The following is a 21230-nucleotide window of genomic DNA, read 5'->3' as shown; positions in this document are numbered from 1 at the left end:
CTGCCACAGATTAAAATTAGACCCTTATCTTTCGCCATGCACTAAATTAAAATCCAAATGGATTAAAGATCTAAATATTAAAACAGAAACATTAAACTTGCTGGAAGGTAAGTTAGGCAGAACTCTGGAAGACATTGGTATAGGAAAAGACTTTATGAACAAATCCTCAGTAGCACGGGAACTAGCAGATAGAATCAACAACTGGGATCTCATCTTACTAAAAAGCTTCTGTACTTCAAAAGAAACCATTAGCAGAACTAAGAGACAATCTACAATGTGGGAAAAAATTTTTACCAGCTGTACCTCAGACAAAGGACTATTATCAAGGATATATAAAGAACTCAAAACAATCAGTCCCCCCAAATATAAAGACCCGATCCAAAAATGGGCATCCGAAATGAACAGACATTTCTCATACAAAGAAGTGAAAGCAGCAAGAAAATATATGAAAAAATGTTCCACATCACTGGTCATTCGAGAGATGCAGATGAAAACAACACTGAGATTCCACCTCACCCCACAAAGAATGGCTGCTATCAAGAAATCACACAATAACAAATGTTGGCGGGGTTGTGGGGAGAAAGGAACCCTCCTCCATTGTTGGTGGGAGTGCAGACTAGTGCAACCACTATGGAAATCAATATGGAGATACCTCAAAGAGCTTGGACTGGAGGTTCCATTTGACCCAGCCATCCCTCTGTTGGGTATCTTTCCAAGAGAACTAAAAGAATCATATCACAGAGAAGTATGTGCACCCATGTTTATAGCGGCACAGTTTGTAATAGCTAAATCTTGGAAACAACCTATTTGCCCATCCGTTGGAAACTGGATAAAGAAGTTGTGGTTTTTCTATAAAATGGAATATTACTCAGCCATAAAGAGCGAGAGAATAGATTCATTCATAGGAAAATGGATACATATTGAAGATATACTCCTAAGTGAAATAAATAAGTCCCACATGTGTAAATACCAAATAGTTTCCCTGGTGTGAATATTCTGCAACAATGCATAAGATTCTAATAAGATTACTGACATTTAGAAATGGGAGGAAAGGAGCTAAAGGTGTAGGGAAGGTGTGATACGTAGGGGAAGAACAAAAAGGGAAAAGAAAAAAATGTGAGAGAATGAAAAGATGAAAATAAAGTGTTTGTAGATGGGGAGGGGAGGAGGGGGTGAGGGGAGGGCAGAGGTAAGGGGAAAAAATGAGAATCAAGACTTGCCATGTAAAGGTACATGATCCCAACAATGAATGTAACTGTACTGTATCCCTAAAATGTACCAATAAACTCAATAAAATTAATTAAAAAAAAGTTGTATACATGTCAAAATTATCATTATTTCTCATGGTAATATTTATTTATGTATTTATTTATTCATTCATTTCTTTTGCTGATGCTGGTGGAATGTTAATATCCATTTGTAGGGTAAAAATGTAGATCTCATTCTATTCCTTTTACCAACATTGATTTAAAAACACATGAATTTCCTCTACCTCTATTAAAAAGTCTCTTTATAATTATTTTTAAAACTTTAAAAACAGGCAAAAGCATTAACCAAATTGAAAATCTTGGAATGTTGACCAAAAGAATAAAAATTTTTTGGAGTACACAAAGTAGATAGGCCCAGAAAAACAGCACCAACTTATAAAGCTCCATGAAAAGTAAATCTGAAGTCAGAGGCAGTGTTGGCTGGAAAAGTTAGTGAATTATGGCCACCATCTGGAGACATAACTCAAAAAAATTTCAACCAGTTCATGATGACTAATTCCTGAATTGCTCTTAGGCAAAAAATGTGAGTTCTCCAAATGGATCTGAATTGTCACATAGAATAGAAAATTGTTAATTGATTGCATGAATTGAGGAATCAAGATATTGCTAGAAGTAGTTTAGAAAGAAGATGAGGTACTAGAAATCACCACTCCAGAGAAAATACGACCAGCACTCATGCATTACACACAGAGAGATGGGAAGAGAGAGAGGGAGGGAGAGAGAAAGAGAGAGAAGAAACAGTTTCTTTTTATTGATCAAACATATCAACCAAAACTAGACCTTTAGTCTAGTGTCAGAGAAAAATGCATGCCAAAACTCATTTTTTAAAAAAATTAAAAAGGAAATGGAATCAAGAGAGATGAATGAGGAGATGAGTAAAGGAATTGAGATGTATTATATAAAGGTACCATTCCCCACAATGTTAGTGACCATTACACACTACAAATATATATTTAAAAATAAAAGAAACAATTTTACTTATGGAGAAGTAGCATAATTATAGTTATGAAAACATTTCTTCTGCTAAAGAAACAATTTTAAGTACAGCCTAGCATAAATGTTCAATTTACCAAAACTGACTGATACATACACTTGTATACAAAGTGAACTGTATTGTTTCAGGAAACCAAAATTATGAGTCAAATATAACCAACAAAATTACTATATTCAAAAAACATACAATAGATAACACACACACAATAATAATGATAAGTATCCACAAAGAAATCTGATAGAATTTGCCATCTTTAAAAAGATTGTCATTAAGAAAAGTATTCAAAAGGCTAGGTGTGGTGGTGCATGTCTATAATTGAAGCACTTGGGAGGCTGAGGCAGGAAGATCGCTGCGAGTTCAAGACCAGCTTGGGCTACATAGTGAGTTCCAGGTTAGTCTCAACTACATAGTGATACCCTGTTTCAAAAAATTTAAAAAAAAAATTTTTAAGTATTCAGAGTAGTTAGAAGGAAAAAAATTATTGTTATTTATATATATAAAAAGACTAATAATAGTATGTTATGCATCGATAGCAGCAACAGCTTTTCCAGGTTCTGCAGTCATCTGAACAAAATTGACATTCAGCACATTCCATTAAAAAAAACAAACAAAAAACCAAAGAAAAGAATAATATCCAGACAACAGCAAAGTTCTGTTGCTGTTGTGGTACCTGGCACCATTTTTTCTATTAGCCTCTTAATCATCATCTGGAAAGAGAACATTCTAGAGTAATATCATTATATGTAGCTCTGATAAAGCATGGTCCCTACTATGTATCATAAAGCAGGTACTAGATATTTTACATTCATAGAGGTATGATACAGTACTGTCCTACATCAATAATACTAGATTCAGTTTTGGTTTGAAATTTACTTTGACGGCAAATAAGATTGTTACCCCTATTTTTTTCTGGGCTCCTGTCATGGAGAATTGTTTTCTATCTTTTCACTTTCAGTCTATGGGCTTCTTTTTGCACTAGGTGTGTTTCTTGTATACAACATATTATTGGATTTTCCTTCTTATTCCATTTTGCCAGTCTATTTTTCTTGATTGGTGAGATGAGGCCATTGACTTTGCTGGTTATAACTGATATATACTGACTTATTATTGACATGTTATTGGCCTTTTGTTGACTCTTTTTACTTTTCACCTTCTCCTTTTAATTTCTTGCCTTGCCTATTTGATTTGCTCTGTTGGGCCTCATGCTGCTGTGACCTTCATTGTCTTTCTCTAGGATCTTGTTCAGAATTGCTTGTAGTGCTGGTTTGGTATTTATGTAGTTTCTCAGGTGTTCTTTGCCGTGGAAGTGTCTTATTTCCCCCTCCATTTTGAAAGATAGTTTTGCTGGATACATCAGTCTAGGTTGGAGGTTGTTCTCTTTTAGTGCTTGAAATATCTCATTCCAGGCTCTCCTTGCCCCAAGGGTTTCTTCCTTTTCACATGAGCCTTGACAGTGCGACAGTACAGGCAGAGAATGTGTCTTCACCTAAAGTTTCCACACCTCCCAGAAGCTCAAGAGAATGATTTGAAAAAAATCCTGATATTTAAAGACAAAGTCCTAAAAATGATGACAATGGTTTTCTTTTCCCCAAGGGATGGGGATGTTAACATTAGCATAGCACTGCTTTGATGAACCCCCAGTCCTACAGTGTGGCAAGCCTGTGACATGTGACTCAGCACAAAGGCCTATATCAAGTTTAATAAGGCCAATTTCTACAGATCATTATTCTATGTCTGCCCCAAACTAGAATGTAATAAATAGTATTATAATAGTTATGAAATCCCTTAAAATGCATTACTTCTTAGATTTCTTGTTAAGTTCAAGAGCTTTGATATAGGAGGAAAAGCCCTAGAATACATTGTTCTTAAAATAAGCTATTAATATATGAGACTAGATATATAAATTCTTCAAAGTACAAATATTTATTGTTTAGATAATTTTTAACCTGGGTTTCTCAAGTTTTAAAGCTGCTACTATTTTCCATTGGGCCAAGAGCCTACAATTATTTTTAAATAATTGTTGAATGGCATGGTAGGAATTTCAGTGTGATAAAATTGTAGCAAAAGAAATTGTGCTGCTGTTGGGATAACCATTTGAATACAAGCAGGAAAGTCCCAATTGTGCAGTTCAAAATTTTCAGCTGCAGGTGCAAGGAATAGAGGGTTTTTCTATGCAAAAAGAATTTCTGCAGCACAGAAAAATAGAAGAATAAAATCATAGCTGGCGCTATCACTGACTACTGAGATGGCTAAAGTGAAGCTCCCAACCTAAAGGACCTCTGTTGCATGACATCTTAATGAAAGATTCACAGTTGGATAGGACCTGAAGGTCATCAGGCCAGGCCCCAGCCCAGTTCCAGAATGCCTTATCCTGTGTCCCTGACAGATGGCCTACCCAACTCCAGCCAGAGTCTAATGCCTCAGAAAATAATCTTGCTCAATTTAAAAAGTATTTAGACATTATAAGGTTTTAACTTTGTATCAAAATTTCTATCAATAGAGCCCTTAGTTTGTTGATCTTAGTTTTTCCATATACTACACATTTCCTTCTTCAGGATAACTTTTCATATATTTTGTTATTGTTTACTAAGATTTCCCTTCTTTGGAGTAAACATTCCCAGTTTTTAAAACTATTTCCTGTTTGGCATATTTCCCAGAATTTCTACAATCTTTATCTCATTTGCTAAACAATTTGGCCTTTCTAAAACCTGTTTTAAAATCATAGCTGAACACTGTACTCTGAAGTAACTTGACTAGTGAAAAAGTGATGAAATTATTCATTCCTATAGTTCCAATTATGAAGAAATATTAATCAGGCTACAGGTGAAATAGAAGGGCCTGTTACAATTTTAGTCATGGTTCATGTTAACTTATGAGAAAAGAAAGAAAGAAAAATCTTTTGCACAGAAAATGATTCCAACTGCAATTGATTTTTAAAACATATGTTTACACTGTAAGGTTAAATTTCACGCATTCCATTCATACTTGGCCTAAAAATGATAAAATGTTTTGACTTAAATTTAAATAACAAATGTCCAGGAGCATATGAAAAAATTACAAACTTATGATTAACAAAACAAACTTAAAACTGTCTTTCTGCTTGGAAATTCTAAATATGATGAATATATTGAAGTTGCTGCAAAATTTTTATTAAATGATTGCCCTTCCTGCAATATTCTCTGTGGAATTTTTAAGCAATTTAACAAAGTGCTGCTAAAGTTCATTGAAAGAATACATAGCTAGAAATAAGGCATTTTACAAAAAACAAATGAGATATTGGGACACAAGGTAAAACAACAAAAATTTTAAAATGAACCTGCATCTATGGAACACTGAAATCAGAATTCTTTGGAGACAATCCATTGTATTAAAATTAAAATTAAACATTTTTCAGCACAAACTAGTGGAAAGAGTATTAATGTAAAAAGATCCTTCATTCATTTTTTGTGGAACTATAAAATTGGCACAGCCTTTGTAGAGAAACTTTTGGCAATAATTAGGAAATATTTTTTAAAATATTCTATATTTTAGTATTTCCCATATAGAAACCTTGAATTGGCCTAAAAGCAGCATAAAATAGGTTATTTATGCAGAATATGTATGTATATATTTGTATATATTACAAAATACATGTGTATATATTTGTGTGTGTGCACAAACAAGAAGAAATTTAAATGTTACATACTATATACTAATAAAGCGCTGACTTCTATAAGAAGAAACCGTCCAGGTACAGTGTTTGAAATAGAAAAGTAATTTATTTTCTACATAAAATGAAAAGCAAGTGTTTACAGTTAGTGATGGCACTGCACTACTTACTGATTCAAGAACTCAGGACGTAAGTTTCTTCTAGCTTGTGACTGCCGTTTCTAAGTCATGATCTCTACTGAAGCTGGCCAGTCTCTTTCCCACAGAAAAGCAGAAGCCCTTACAGTGACTTCATATGAGGCACTGTGTGTCTGACTTTTGCTCACATTTCATTTTCAGGGATTCATCCACACACCCTGCATAGCATGTAGTGATTCAGGGAAGAATGGCTGAGCGAGATGCTCTGGAAAGGAAATTATGTCTGGTAAGAACTCAGTTGCAGCTACCATAGCTTCTTCCTAATTTGTACCTTTTTGTCCATGCAGATAATATACTTACCCTCTCCTCAGAGGATGCAACCAAGATACCCATCTCAAAGCCTAGCAACTCTAAATGAGGGGCAGATCTACAAAGAGGTTCCTGTAGTTCCTGTGACCTAAGAAATAGAAGAACCAATTAAGTATTCATTGCTCCACAGATAAAACAACTGCAGGGATAAAAGAAACATCACTTAAACTTTGGAGAGAGAAACAGGAAAATTGCTACTCTATTGCAAATATGAAATATTCCTGAGCAGACTTTTGCAGGGCCCAGAGATTACCCCAATGCTTATATAGTAAATTGACTGATCGATTTTCTTTTTGTCCTGGTTCATCTTCCTCCAACAAGTGCTTAATAAGTTTCTTTTCCTTCACTTTCTAGTCATTTCTGTGAACTACCACATCCAAAATGCTTTTCTAGATGCCATGTTTCTCTCTCAACTTTGTTGTTGCTACTCAGGGCCACCTAAGGAAAAAATGAAGAACAAACATGGTCCGGAAAATAATAATATCCTCAGTCTGATCTTTGCCATGGTTCTGATTCATTTTGTTCAATAAAGAAATCTCTTGGGCCTGCTGCTCAAAACCTCTCCCAGTTTTCTTCACTACCTGGGAGGCAATGACTTTGCAATTTTGTAAACCTTTCATCTTCAGAATCTCTCCAGCCTTAGGATCTCTCCTTCTGCACTAATCTAAACCTATTTCTATCTCAGCAACTTTCAGAGCTTATGTTTTACTTTTTGTGGTCTTTTTAGAAAGAATTCCCTATAGTTAATACTGTATTAGTTGAGCTCCATTCCTTGTAGTTAAAGGCTACTATGATTGCTTCCTGCCATACTGTTTTCATGCCCACTCCATTACAATGTTTATTGTTGTTCCAAAATTTGGTTTGACTTTTTGTCTTGAGCCAAAAGTAAATCAAAGATAGAAAATGTTCAAATGAAAAAACAAAATTTCAAGTGATTAGGTAATTTTGTTTCTGGTTTCTTTTTTTCTAGTTGTATTATAGTTTGCTTATGTTATTATTTTAATTTTTAAATATATTTATACTTTAATTTGTGGTGTTGTATAAGTTCATGATTTTTATAAGTGTTGTAAGAGCCTTTGAAAATAGATGTATTCTGTGTGATGATATTTCATTTACAAGTTTTTTCTTTCCTTTAGATTATTTCAATTGATTGATCTCCAATTTTTTCAGAAAAATTTACCACTACTATGTTCAGTAATTATTATATAATTATACTTTCATTTCCTTTACATCTATGTAACTTGCACCTGTTTAAAAATTTTGAGGTCCCCCTATATTGCTACAATAATAAATAAGAAAAACTGGCTGTAGTGATCTGATTGGATATTTGCATATTTTTTATCTTTGAAGTCTAGAAACCTTATCATAACATAAATCCTTAGCTGTGTCTATTACTTTCTGTCCAATATTTATCTCATTAGTCCTTTTTTTGGTAAAAGTACCCAGTTTACTTCTCTCAGAACTGCCTTCTGTAGCTTTAAATCTAATTTCAAAAATATTTTTCTATATCCATTTCTTTAATTTCTAGGGTGGTTTTCTTACTTTCCATCATTACCTAATTACTTAAGCTTCTTTTAGGCTATATTTTCTTATCACTTCATCATTTTCTTTCTTCTTCAGTGATTTCATTGAAATAGTTCACTTATTTTATTTTTAGTTATGTAAAAAAATGTTCTGTCCAAGTTTTTCTTCTGTTGCCTGGTGTCTCCGTGTTTCTTGATGCCATTTTGCTTATTTGAAGTATTCTCTCCTTTTTTCTTGTTTTCTTATTTAAAATCCTCCCACTCCCGCAGATCTGTTATTTCCTCTGTTGTTCCTCCGTAAATGAACATACTATCACCTAAAGTCACTATTTGTGTGAGAGAGCTAGAGTGGACTCTTTCTCGGCCCATTATTTACAGCTATCCAAGAACAAGTGGAGCTAGTGCGTTAGAGAAAAACTGAACAGCTCCAGTTGAATGATTTAGAGTAAGGACATGTGTTCTGGCAAATCTAGGATTTCAGCCATAGTTCCCTACCAACTGCTCTCTCTGGGGACAACCACACCTCTTAGCACCACTGCTTAAAGTGAAGAAATGCACTTCCTTTTCTGTTTTGGTTGTGTGATATGCTAGCTTTCCTGTGTTCGAAACTTCGTTCACTAACTGCAAAGTTGATTACCACTTCGATGCTTCCCTGAACCTTTTGCATCACAAGTCTTGACCATTTTTGTCTAGCTATAAGCAGTGAAAATTAGCCCTTCCTCATTAAACTGCCTTCCTTGCAGGCCTGTAGTAAGGAACTGAATGCTATGACTTGCCCACTCCTCAATTCTCACCTGCTCAAATAAAGACTTCTTGATTAGGGGCTTTTAGAATTGTTCATTATATTTAAAGAAATTTACCATAGAAATATGTTTGTTAGTTCTTAATGTCTTTCATTTAGAAGCAGCTTTTCAATTTTTCAAAAAGGTAATATACAGTCTGATGACATAGTTACTCACTCTATTATGGTTGAGTTTTATTTGGTTTTGGTCATTTCAATAATTGCAGATATAAATTTATCCAAAAATAATTTTTTTCTCTTCTTTTACCAGAAGTACATGGTGTGATTTTTGACATTTTGCCTCTCTAAAAATACTTTTTCATGGCTCTCATATGTGAAAGATTACTTAGATGAATACCATATTCTTGAAACATTTGTACTTTGTGTTGCTCATTGTTTCAGAGTTTCTAAATTTTATAAAATCTGAAGTTAGTCTTAGTTTTGCTCTCTCTTTATACATAAGCTGGGGTATTTGGTAGTTTTTCCTTTCTTTCTTCTTATGTATTTTTTAAAGAGTCTTACTATATAGTCCAGGTGGCCTTGAACAAATTACGTAGCCCATGTTGGCCTCAAATTTATGGCGATCCTCCTACCTTCCAAGTGCTGGGATTATAGGAATGTGCCACCACTCCTGGTTTGGTGTGTTTTATTTTGTTTTGCTTGTTTTTTGACTTGGGTGCTTTATATTGAAGACTTAGAACAACAGAAGGAAATATATCTGTTTCAGGCATCATATTTCAGCAGTTCCATAAAACAGAAGCATTAACTAGTTTTGCTACCACCTCAATGAAATACTTTTGAAATCATATCTTCTACACCCATTGCCCTTTCTCACTCTTGCTTACTGAGAGGGGGCCATGGAAGACTGATGAGAGCTTGGTAATCTTTGTTTCATTTTTGGGTGGGAAAAATATATGGAAGATCATTGCTCACCTGAGATCGTATTGCAAAAGAACTACTGTTTTTGCTCTCTTGTTGATATACCTAAAAATGTGAAATTTGCTCTCAAAATTTCCTTACTATTTGGTAATTTTACCAGGAAAGGCCCTACTTCTTGAAAGAAAAATTTCTGTCTCCAGCTGCCCACATCTGAGTGAATAAGTTCATTTTGAAAGTAAGTTGTAAAATACCCAATGAGAGTGCAAGCTGTTTTCTCCAATCAACAAACCATTTGGCACTATATTCCAATTTCCAATTTGCTATTATATCTATTTTGATTAGTTAGGAAATCAAGGATAGGCACCAATATGAGTAATAAGCTCCAATAATCCTCCCACGAAGGTAAATCTATTTTGTATTTGTTATTTTTTCCCTAGTTCCTGGTAAATTCTTTTTCTCTGTACATGAGAAATGTATATATGTATGTATATATATTCTTTTTAAAAGAAAAAAGTATTAGAAAAATGAATAAGTCCAGATGGAGAATGGCACATCCTCATTCACTTTCTTCTCTTTAGTTTTATTTGTGTATTTTATTAATTTGTGCGACACAAAGCCAGGTTCCACACCCTGCATAACAGTTCTTTCCTAGAGGAGTGATAGCTCTGTCCCATCTAAGGCCAAATTTATTTTGTGAAAGGACTGCATTAGGGCAACTAACCTGACTTGTTTCCACAATAGCTGTGCTATCTCTTGCAATATCCTGCCACCATGACTTTTAGATCACTTAATGGGGCTACCACATATTAACTTGATCAATTGGTCATCTTTCTGGACCTATTAATATTACTATTGAAAGTTTTGCTTGTTACTGTCACCTGTGATATAGGATCTGATGAATAGGTTGGCTAAGTGTCTTTCCTTAGCCTGGTTTAGCCTGTGTCTGAACAAAACTAATAAAAGTCACTAGCAATTTGGTGAATCCTGTGGTTTAAATCATACATACAAGTTCTCTCTTACCTTATGTGTTAGTGAAGAAAAGGAAATAATAAACCATCCATATGTCCCCTGTATTCCATTATTTCTAACAATTCTTGATCTACAAACTTTTGAAATTGTAAGGATATAGATCTCAGGAACTTTAGAAAGATAAAAAATGTGACAACAAGATCTTTCATACAGCAAATGTACCCTTTGATTTCTCTGCCTGCCTATATTCAAACCTTTTGATATGATTATAAGGCTATAGGAAAGTAAAATGTGCTCTTCTTATCAACATAAAACTGAATCTATTTGTCTTTATAGAAAACATATCCTAGTGAATTAAAGGAATCTGTATACTAATTTCTAGAGAGGAAAGCAGGGAGGGAAGAAAGGAAGGTTAAATGGATTACCTATCAGGGGATATTATATTATTTCATTTCCTCTTATTAAAAAAGAAGAGGGTAGGGTCACTATCCTTTCAAAAAATATGATAAACTTCTATAAGCACCACCATTTTGTGTCTTTTTCTTCAGTTAAATGCAAACTAATATTTATTTTACTAATCTTCTGACAGTTCTCTAAACTTGAATAGAATTCATGCTGTCAGTAATTAACTTTGATTATATAGTTTCATCCCAATATAGCCCACGGGTTCTGAAGGCCAGAGATATAATAAGTCATTTAATTAAGTGATACCGGATACTATATCGTGAAACAGGTAGTGCCGAGACACAAAGAAAATATGAAGTAAGCTTTGGTTTAATAAGTTTTACTAATCAGACATAAGTATTTATACAGAGAATGTGAAAGCACAGCAAAATAGGAACAAAAGCTAAAGTCATTATTTTTAGTAATCCATTACACAAGGCTAAGAATGTATTGTCCATATTTTCAGATTATAATAAATTAGTTACAATAAGCTGCACTATGCTTTTTGTGAGAATTGGGAGTGGTGCTACCATTTGGAAATGTAAAGATAATTAATTCAGTACTACTAAATAAGTTATAGCGAATCTCAGCCCAAAAGCAATCTGTACTTGATGTTTTGCATGTTGATAAAAAAGAAAAGAACATACCGAACTGAATTTTTCCCCCAAATGAACTTGACCTTCTTAATGGAAAAAAAAAGAGAGAAAAGAAAAATAAAATAAAAAACATCTGTTTGGCCTAAAGGAAGAAAAGGATTCCCCAAAGACAAATTTACAATCAAGAAGAAATCAGGTCCAAAAAAGAAATGAGACAGGCAACATAATTGTCTCTGAACTTAAATAAAATAGTTTGAGCATCAAAGGACAGGAAAAAGAAATGTCTCCAAAGAACCAAACTTCACAGCAACCCTCCAAAACAAACAAGGAAGAGAGAAGAAACAAAATGTACAGTTCACTTGAATGTATTATGCATGTCTGAATTTTCTTTACAACTTATCATGTCTACATTAAAGTTCACTGGTGCTGAGTCCTGACTCAATTCACTCCACACTTGCACCTTGTATGCTGAGACATAAAATATGATAAGGAATAAACAACATTTCTGAGACAACAGATAAATGCAATAAATAACACTAATTTAAAGTACAGATCTATTTCTTTAGTAAAAACTGAAATCAAATGAGCAGAGGAATTAGAATCAGAAATGGTAATAAAACTTGATCTGCCTCGATCAAATCTATTCATCTAGAACCTACAAATTGACTTTCTTTGTCTGAAGAAATTCATTATCATACATGGACACCACAGATAGTTTCAATTTTCAACTCTTTGTTCTCCCAGGATCAACCTAAAATCCTTAACACATGCCCAGGGCCTGCACTACGCTTGCAATTTATATTTTGTGGAGGAGCAAATGCCAAATGCCTCAATAACTTTAAGTAATTTAAAATGCAATTAAAGCTTTGAAGATGACTTAAATATTGAAATTTGAAAATAATATATTTTTGGATGATTCAAAATATAAGCTAAAGAACTTTGTTTAATAAATGCATTTTATTTTACTCTATTCCAGTGTAAAAATCTTACAACGCAAGTTTTAAGGATTTTTAAGAGTAATTTTAAGTGGATTTAGCATTAAGGGAGTTCAATTCTTTATAGTTGGAAGAAGAATTACATCTTAATAGCACTGATTAAGATCTTGTGATATCCTAAAGAAAGACCACATCTGAAGTTATCACTATGTTCCTAGTCTCAGTTCCTAGCATTCACTTTTCCCTTCACCTGCCACAACTTAAAATGGTTGTAGGCTTTTTCCTCAACCAAAAGGAAATTTTGCCAAACTATACCGTCATGGGAGTAGCATACATAATTCATAGCATGAACTATTTTGAGATATATTTCAAACAAAGAACTCTAACTTGAGATAGTAGCATACATAATTCATAGCATGAACTATTTTGAGATATATTTCAAACAAAGAACTCTAACTTGAGATAAGATTTTTATTTAGTTACCTCTTAAAGTTTTTTAATAATAGACTATTGCTTGGTACTCCATAAAGATATTCACAAATATGCAATAACAAGCTGACATATATGATATTGTATACTGCCATAATATTAAAAATGGTTATTTAATAATAAAATAGCACAATATTTATAAATAACCTATGCTATTCCCAATGGCCATAAATTATTTTGTCTGAATAATGGCATATACATAAAATGAATAACAACTTGGGGCATTGTGTTAGTATGCCGTACTTACACAAAAAGGAAAAAGAAGAATGATGACCACATCCCAGAATGATGTAAAAACAGAACTGCAGATGTTATGGCTCACAACCAGGAGGGGCTGGGCTTCAGAATAAGGAAACTCTCTAGTGTCCAGAAATATTGAACACCCATTCTGAAACCCAACGACACTAAAGATTGATGAGAATACTGAATTTCCAAGAGCAACAGAACAAACTTTCAAACTGAAAATCCACCATTTTCTGTATTTACTTTACATGAAACATCACAGAATTACTTAGTTTTGCTAAGTAGGGGGAAATAGCAAATAATTTTTAAGACAGCTGAAAGAAAATTGTTTTTCTCTAATGACTTTATAATAATTGTTCATAAATGTATATTTACTAAAAACAAAATAAGGAGAGTGCTATCTTGGGGCGATTACCTGTGGTGAGGCTATAGCATTTGTTTTTTTGGTTTTTATTTCATTAAGTTTATTGACTTTTTAGGTATACAGTACAGTTATATTCATCATTGGGATCTTGTACCTCCTCGTGATGTATCTTGGTTCTTACTTTTCCCCATTCGGCTGCCCCCCTTCACCCTTTCCATCCTTCCCTATTTATAAAGACTTCGTTTCCATTTTTCCTTTTCTCATATTTTTCTTTTCCCTTCTTTCCTTTCTCCTACCCTTCCCACTTCCCCTACTCCTTTAACCCTTTTCTTCCTATTTCACCTTATCAATTATACAATTTGAACCTTATTTATACTTTTAGTTTTTCATACTAGAGAAACTATTCAGTATTTACACATGTGTGTCCTATTTATTTCAATTGAGTATGGCCTTATTATGGATCCATTTAGCTATAAATGACTCTAGTTTCTCATTCTTTATGGCTGAGTAGTACTCCATTTTATAAAAAAAAAACACATCTTTATCCAGTCTCCAGTTGATGGGCATTTGGGTTGTTTCCAAGTTTTAGCTATTACAAATTGTGCTGCTAAAAACATGAGTACATATATCATTGTGGTGTGATTCTTTTAATTCTTTCGGTAGGATACCCAGCATAGGGATAGCGGGGTCAAATGGAATTTATAATCCTACTTCTTTGAGGGATCTCCATATTGATTTCCACAGTGGTTGCACCAGTCTGCACTCCCACCAACAATGGAGAGGGGTTCCTTTCTCCCCACAACCCCACCAACATTTGTTATTGTGTGATTTCTTGATAGCAGCCATTCTTTGTGGGGTGAGGTGGAATCTCAGTGCTGTTTTCATCTGCATCTCTCAAATGAGCAGTGATCTTGAACATTTTTCATATATTTAGTTGCTGCTTTTACTTGTTTGTCTGAGAAGTGTCTGTTCCTTTCAGATGCCCATTTTCGAATAGGGTCTTTATGTTTGGGGGGGTCTGGTTTTTTGGTTTTTTTTTTAGTTCTTTATATATTCTAGATAGTAGGTCATTGTCTGAGGAGCAGTTGGTAAAAATTTTTTCCAACGTTGTAGGTTGTCTCTTAACTCTATTGGTAATTTCTCTTGCAGTGCAGAAGCTTTTTAATAAGATGAGATCTCAGTTGTTGATTCTTTGTGCTAGTTCTGCTGTGTAGCATGTTTTATCTGTAGCAGGATCACAAAGACAAATCTGACCACATTCATGAAGAAAGAGCCACAAAAGCAGTGCATTGTATGGATGGCTTTTTCTGTTCATGTACTGCCAGCTACACTGAGAGAGGGGTACCTTTGTAAAATTTAACAATCATGATTGAAATTTAAAACCAGGATTTTTACTAAATCATCTTCAAAGATATTTTCATATTTCCTGTGTTTTAAAGACACCAATTTTAAAATGTTAACACTGCAATTTTTACAGCAGATACATTGCATTCATTTAAAAATAACCATTTAGGGCCAGGGATTTAGCTTAGTGGTTCTGTGCTGCCTGCCTCGCAAGCAGAAGGACCAGAGTTCAATCCCCAGTACCAAAACCAAACCAAAACAAAACAACTATTTATTTTCCTGGGCTTATTGAGCAAGTATATATTGCATATATACATATATATAGATATATGTGTGTGTGTGTGTGTGTGTGTGTATAAACAGGCAATTTTAGCTTACCATAAAGTGAGTTATATAGAGAATTGATATAATTTTATTAAAAGTAAAATTACTTGATACATTCATTGTTTTTTCATATATATATATATATATATATATATAGTTTTCTGAACAAACCTGTATGTATATACTACACTGAAATAAAAAATTTATGATTCAGAATCCCATGCCATAACAAATCAGATTAGAATTCAGAATCTAATTATATTGCACAAAAAACAAAATGTACATATGGCTTCACTGATTTTCCATTTGTATAAAATATAATTTTGATACTCAGAAAATTGAATATTTTACAGGGTTTCTAAAATTTACTTCACAAAATCTATTATACAAACTTATAGATATAAACAAAAAATTTTTATTACCTTTGACATGTCAAAATAAAATCCCTTTGTTATATTAATATTTTTAAAACTTAAACAGTGTAAAGGTCAAAGCAAGAGCTTAAAGGATCTTCAGATGGATAAGAAAAAAATAGGGGAATACCTCAGCCCCACAATAAGATTTGATTTAGAAAAATGCATTGCATGGCAAAACAGGGGTGTTTGCCATGCACACACACTGAAAATGCAATTATTTTTAGAATCTTTGCCATAAAGCATATTTTTAGTCAATATATGTTTTAAGTGTTAGTTTTACCAAATTTGTCTTCTGCCTTTCAGAGTATTAAATAGAGGATTTATGGAATTTATATAAATGACTGTATTCTTGAATCCATGTTTTCTGCACCACTTGACATTACTCAGGACAAGAAGACAGAGGTAACGTGTCTATACTTGCTCTGGGACAACAGCAGTTCCAAGGACATGAGTTTAAGCTAACTTCTTCTATTAAATCTGTAACATTTGAGTGTCCTTTCTCTTGCAAAACCATAATAAATGTGCCACAAACACCACAACATGACTATATATAAAAGCATCTTACAGTGGCATTACTGAAATTTCATTTTTTAAAAAATATTAATCTTCATAAGTGTCATTGTTAGGACATAATTCTTTCTATGCCCAAGTTACTTAAAGTCTACCTCATATGGTAGATGTAATACTATCATAGATAAAGGACATAGACCTTGCTTTCAGATATTTAAAATAAATAGGGGTGGTAAAAACTTAAAAGAATCTGATGTCTATTATTGTGAAACTCATCTAATTGGGAGTATATGAAAGAGTTACCTACTTCAGTTTAAAGGGTCAGAAAAGACTTCACAGAAAGGGGAACACAACTGAATTATTGGGAAAATGTGCACATGAACATAGAAGAACATTCTGGGAGAATATGGGTTAAAGAAATGGAGGTGAGCTTGTGTGATTCAAAAGGAAGAATACGAAAGTACAACTTGCAAAGAAAAAGGAAGTAAGATTAATAAAATGTGAAAAACAATGAACTTACACCAAGTTTGAATTTTATCATATAGGATAAACTAAATGTTTTGAGGAAAGGAGTATGACAGTAGATTAGGAATGACGATAGATTTAAGAGATCTGCTCCCCTCCCCGACTGATGGATAGGACTCCAATATGAAAAGGAGCAAAGTCAGTAGAGACACCGTTCTCAATGTTTTTAAATTTAGGTAAATGAATGCATGCTTTCAGAATGAAGACATTCCATCAGAACCACTTCATACATGAAACTAAAAATATGTTCAAATATTTCCCAGGGATGACGTGCCAGTCCTATAAGATTCTATATTCCACTTAAATAACATATACCATGGTGTGTATTTTTTCCCCCAATCAGGGCATCTAGCTTATTTCTCAAAAATACAACCTTCTTTCTCTACTGAAATACAATCTTTTCCACAGAGAAACACTCTGGGTAAGGAAACCACACAATATAATGTTGTTAACCCACCTTCAAATTCTGACACAGACTCCCTGCTTTCTCTTCATTTTTGTTATAGCTGCCTTAATGTCAAAGTTTTTCATCAGTCTGACTCTTATACAAACCACCTCTGGCACCTCCATATATTATTCATTTCCACTCTATTTTTCTATTTCTATTCAAAACTTCTATCTCCAAAGCTAATTAAGACTGAGTAATAGAGTAAATGTTGCAAAGGAAAATGTTCTAATGCTTGCTGAATACAAAACTCTCCATAATCCATAAGGAAATACTTTCTGAGTTTTTCCCCTAGAACATTCACAACTCTGTTAAAAATCAGTTGTGGGAAAGTTCCTGTATTCACTCAATTCCTTATAAGTTATATTTAATTTTTTCTCTGACACCTACATTTGTTCCAACAAAAACAAATATTTTAAACCACATTAATAGAACTACATTTTAAAAACAAACAAAACAAAAGTTTTAAACTTCCTTTAAAGTAAGGGCTGTTATTATAACAGAACTAAATTCATTTTCTATGAAATTTCTTCCACTTATGCCTGAAAGTCATTTTGACTAGTAGAGTATTTCACACTTATACTTTCACCTCAATGGAATCTCTGAAGTAGGAGTTTGGATGTCACCAGTTGTCCCTATGACAAGCTGAATGGGGGGCTGGCATGAGTGAGAGGATCCTAGCAAATGTCACTCACCCCTGCTGAGTCACAGGCTAATGAATGGCATGTCAAGTGACTTGCCTGAGGCAATTTTTTGTCTCTAACCCAAGAAAAAAGATACACAATCTTTGCCTATTATATCCTTTACTATTTCTCTGACACTTTCATCCTTTCACATCCTAGAACTGATGAGGAGGTTATTTTTTCTTTCAAAGATGAGTAGAAAGGCAAAGAGACTACTCTGTTTAGAGACAAGAAATGTTACATCATACAAACAAAAAGAACAAAAAGTTAATAAAAGAATGTAATAATGAAGGATTCCAAAAGATCTTCGCTTCAATTTAGGCCAAGCCCTGATCTCTGCCTTGCTCTGGCTTGATTGGCAGGATAAGTCTTTCCCATGGGTTAAACAAATTCACTTAGAGCTGATTGCTAAAGGCTTTAGCCCAACAGAAATCTTTGATGATATTTTCTAATATCTACATAGCAACTATTTCGATCATAGCTTCTGTAAGTCAAATAAATAAATTATACCATGACTGAGTATTTTCACTGTGCCAGGTAGGGTGGTGATCATTTGTGTTCCACTGACATTGCACGCATTCATTTATTAAGAGCTTATTTCCTAAAAATGAAGGACCTCTGTGCTTCTCAAAATCTATAGAATACTTGATGCATTTTCTTTAAACTGGCAAATTAATGTAAAAGGGAAAACACTATTCAGAACTGAAGAACATGATAGCTATTTGAAAATATTTGTTATTTTGTTTGTTTCAATCTGTAATAAAATATGCAAAAATTGTATTTAAAATTATAGAAAAAATATGTGAATAAGCACTTCATAAAATCTTACAGAGGAATTTTCACTCTTCTTATGGAATTTGTAAGCTGAACAGTAGTGAACCCTGAAAATGCTGTCTTTAGTTTACTTAGGATGATGAAGGCCACTTTAGAGAACAATTAGCAATTCTATAACTTTTTTAGTTTTGTCTCTGGCAGACATATAAGATTATCCTCTGAAGTTTATCCTGCTATTTTGATAGGCTAGGACTCACAGAGCAATACATTTCTCATTAGAAAAACAATCTCTCAGACCATCCCCGTTTATGCGTGCAATTCGGGTTCGTATGATTTAAGGTTTCCCCTTTCCATATATTCTTAATGTTTTCTTTTAAGTAAATTAAAGCAGGGAAATGTGCTACCTTTTGTGAATCTTCCCACTAGCCATATGGGAGACAAGTGTGAGTCACAAAGAAAGGAGTCCACATTCCTGCTCTTTATTTTCTTCTCACTGCATACTCCGCCTTCCAGACCATCCCAGCACTCCCGTGGCTTAGATATCAATGTACACTCCGAAAACTCAAAAATGTACATTGATAGCCCTAGATTTTCTCCTCAGCTCCACATCCCTATATTTAACTGCGCATAACTCATCCATCCCACAGACATTTCAAGATCACCTTGTCTAAATGTGGACCTGTTACCTTTTCCCTGTCCTCTAGCTCTTATTGTAATCTCTAAACAGGAAATAGCACCAGATTCTACTCCACTGCCCAGAGTGGTGACCTGTGCACCTTATTAACCACAGTCAACAACACACATCTTCCACTTTTCTGCCACATCCCTATTCTACTTATTATCATCTTTTGCCTAAACCTCAATGTGCACCCACTTTCCAGGTCATGCACTCTATTTCCTTCCAACTTATTGTCTAAATTGCAACATTCTCTTTCGATAACTCTGCTCTAAAACATTACTGTTCTTCTGTAACACTTTCTTGCACTTTACAGTAACTCCTTGAGCTAACAGTGTATTTTTTATGATCAGAGATTACCTTTGTCATTTGCTCTCTGTTATTTCTTCCCCACCAAATTCAACCTCAACCACATAGATCCTTTTTCCAGTTTCCTGTAATTATCTCACAACCTCTACATCTACTTTTCCTTATTCTCCCTGGTGAGATCATCTCTCATTTTCATGTGGGACTAATTTGGACTTGGCCTTTGGGTTTCAACTTAGAAAGTTTTCCTGCCATAAATCTTGCCTGACCCCCTAATTTACACTTTTCATATCACACTACAAGCAACACTAGTATACTTTGCTCTATTCATTTAAAGTTGGTCTGCAAGCTTCAAGAAGACGAGGAATGAATTTCTCTGCCTATTGTAGCAGGGCAACCTTAGAACCAAACTGAAGCCAGAGATCTTGACAAATAGTATGCAATACTTTGAAGTCAAAAAGATGAAATTTTCAGGGCAGATAATGTTCACAATGTAAGCTGCAGTCCAAACAATTATATTACTACATATGTTATATTACATATGTTATATGTTATACGAGCTAGTTTAGTCAAAGCTAAAATAAGGTTGTTGCTAAAATCTAAGACCATTTTTAAAGGTTTAGGCAGCCAAATTTTCAAACCAGCCTCATCTGGTTTTCAATTGTTCTCCCTGAACAATTCAGAAAAGCCAGATTCCAGTTTGTAGAAAGACCTACTTAAAAATATAGTGAAAACCAAACTACTTACAAAAATATTTTTATTTGTCATCACTCCCAATTTTACCACAAACATGAGAATAAATTTAAATTCTTTCTAAAATTTCCCTTTGTTAATTACCAGGTTGGCTCAGTTTTTTATTGATGCTCAGACACTTTGTCTGATAAAGATTGATCGACTCAGCCTTCCTCCATGAAATCTGGCTCCATTTACTGGCAGTTTACGGGAACAAAGCTACTTATAGTAGCAGTGGCTATATGATTTACAGTGCACTAGTGCTGATTTACTAATGGACGTAGATTGGTGAATTTAATTTTCCCAAGAAAATATTGAATCTGATCTTAGAGCCAACTCTTCTAAATAAAGTCTCATATCACCAAACTGTATGTCAGTTACAACTTTACTAACATCATAACTTGGAACAAAGGCTTTTCACAACAACACGTTTCAGCTGGTGACTGAGCTACAGTGGACCCCCAAAATTCATGGAGATTACTTTCCTAGAGCACTCACAGAATTGTGAAAAGCCTTGAGTTTCAGATATGGTTAGGAAAATGCCTATTATAGTTAAACCCTAAATATGCTATGTCTCCCACAGTTATGTAATTTAATTTAATAAAATACTATATTAATAAAGCCTCAGAAGGTGCAGGCTGTTTTGGCTTCCTAAGTATCTTAGGACTTTAAGAATAAAATCCAGAATACTTGAGACAGCCACATGCGGTACAGCAACCTGCTATAATGCAAGAATGTAAGTGCATCTGTCAGATGGATTACAGGGCAGCAGCCAATCAGCAGCAAGGAGAACTGAATAACGCTTCCCATTTGCTATTTGCGAACCTCCAGTCAAAAAAAAAAAAAAAAAAAAAA

The 21230-nt window shown here is 33.9% G+C and overlaps 1 long non-coding RNA gene across 1 annotated transcript in view; it reads right to left on the bottom strand.

Moving 5' to 3' along the window:
- LOC104861057 overlaps positions 1 to 21230 on the bottom strand; it is a 62424-nt gene that overhangs the window by 25106 nt on the left and 16088 nt on the right. Inside the window, exons 2-3 of the long non-coding RNA XR_779896.1 lie at positions 6409 to 6505; positions 6082 to 6313 (exon numbers count right to left, since the gene is read on the bottom strand). This is a non-coding gene — a long non-coding RNA (uncharacterized LOC104861057). The remainder of the gene's footprint in view (positions 1 to 6081; positions 6314 to 6408; positions 6506 to 21230) is intronic.

Source organism: Fukomys damarensis, unplaced genomic scaffold (assembly GCF_012274545.1).
Source record: "Fukomys damarensis isolate Sample0158 unplaced genomic scaffold, DMR_v1.0_HiC HiC_scaffold_6, whole genome shotgun sequence".
In the NCBI taxonomy this organism is placed as follows: Eukaryota; Metazoa; Chordata; class Mammalia; order Rodentia; family Bathyergidae; genus Fukomys; species Fukomys damarensis.
Note: the sequence above shows the minus strand (reverse complement) of the source record. Positions and strands in the feature narration are given on the sequence as shown.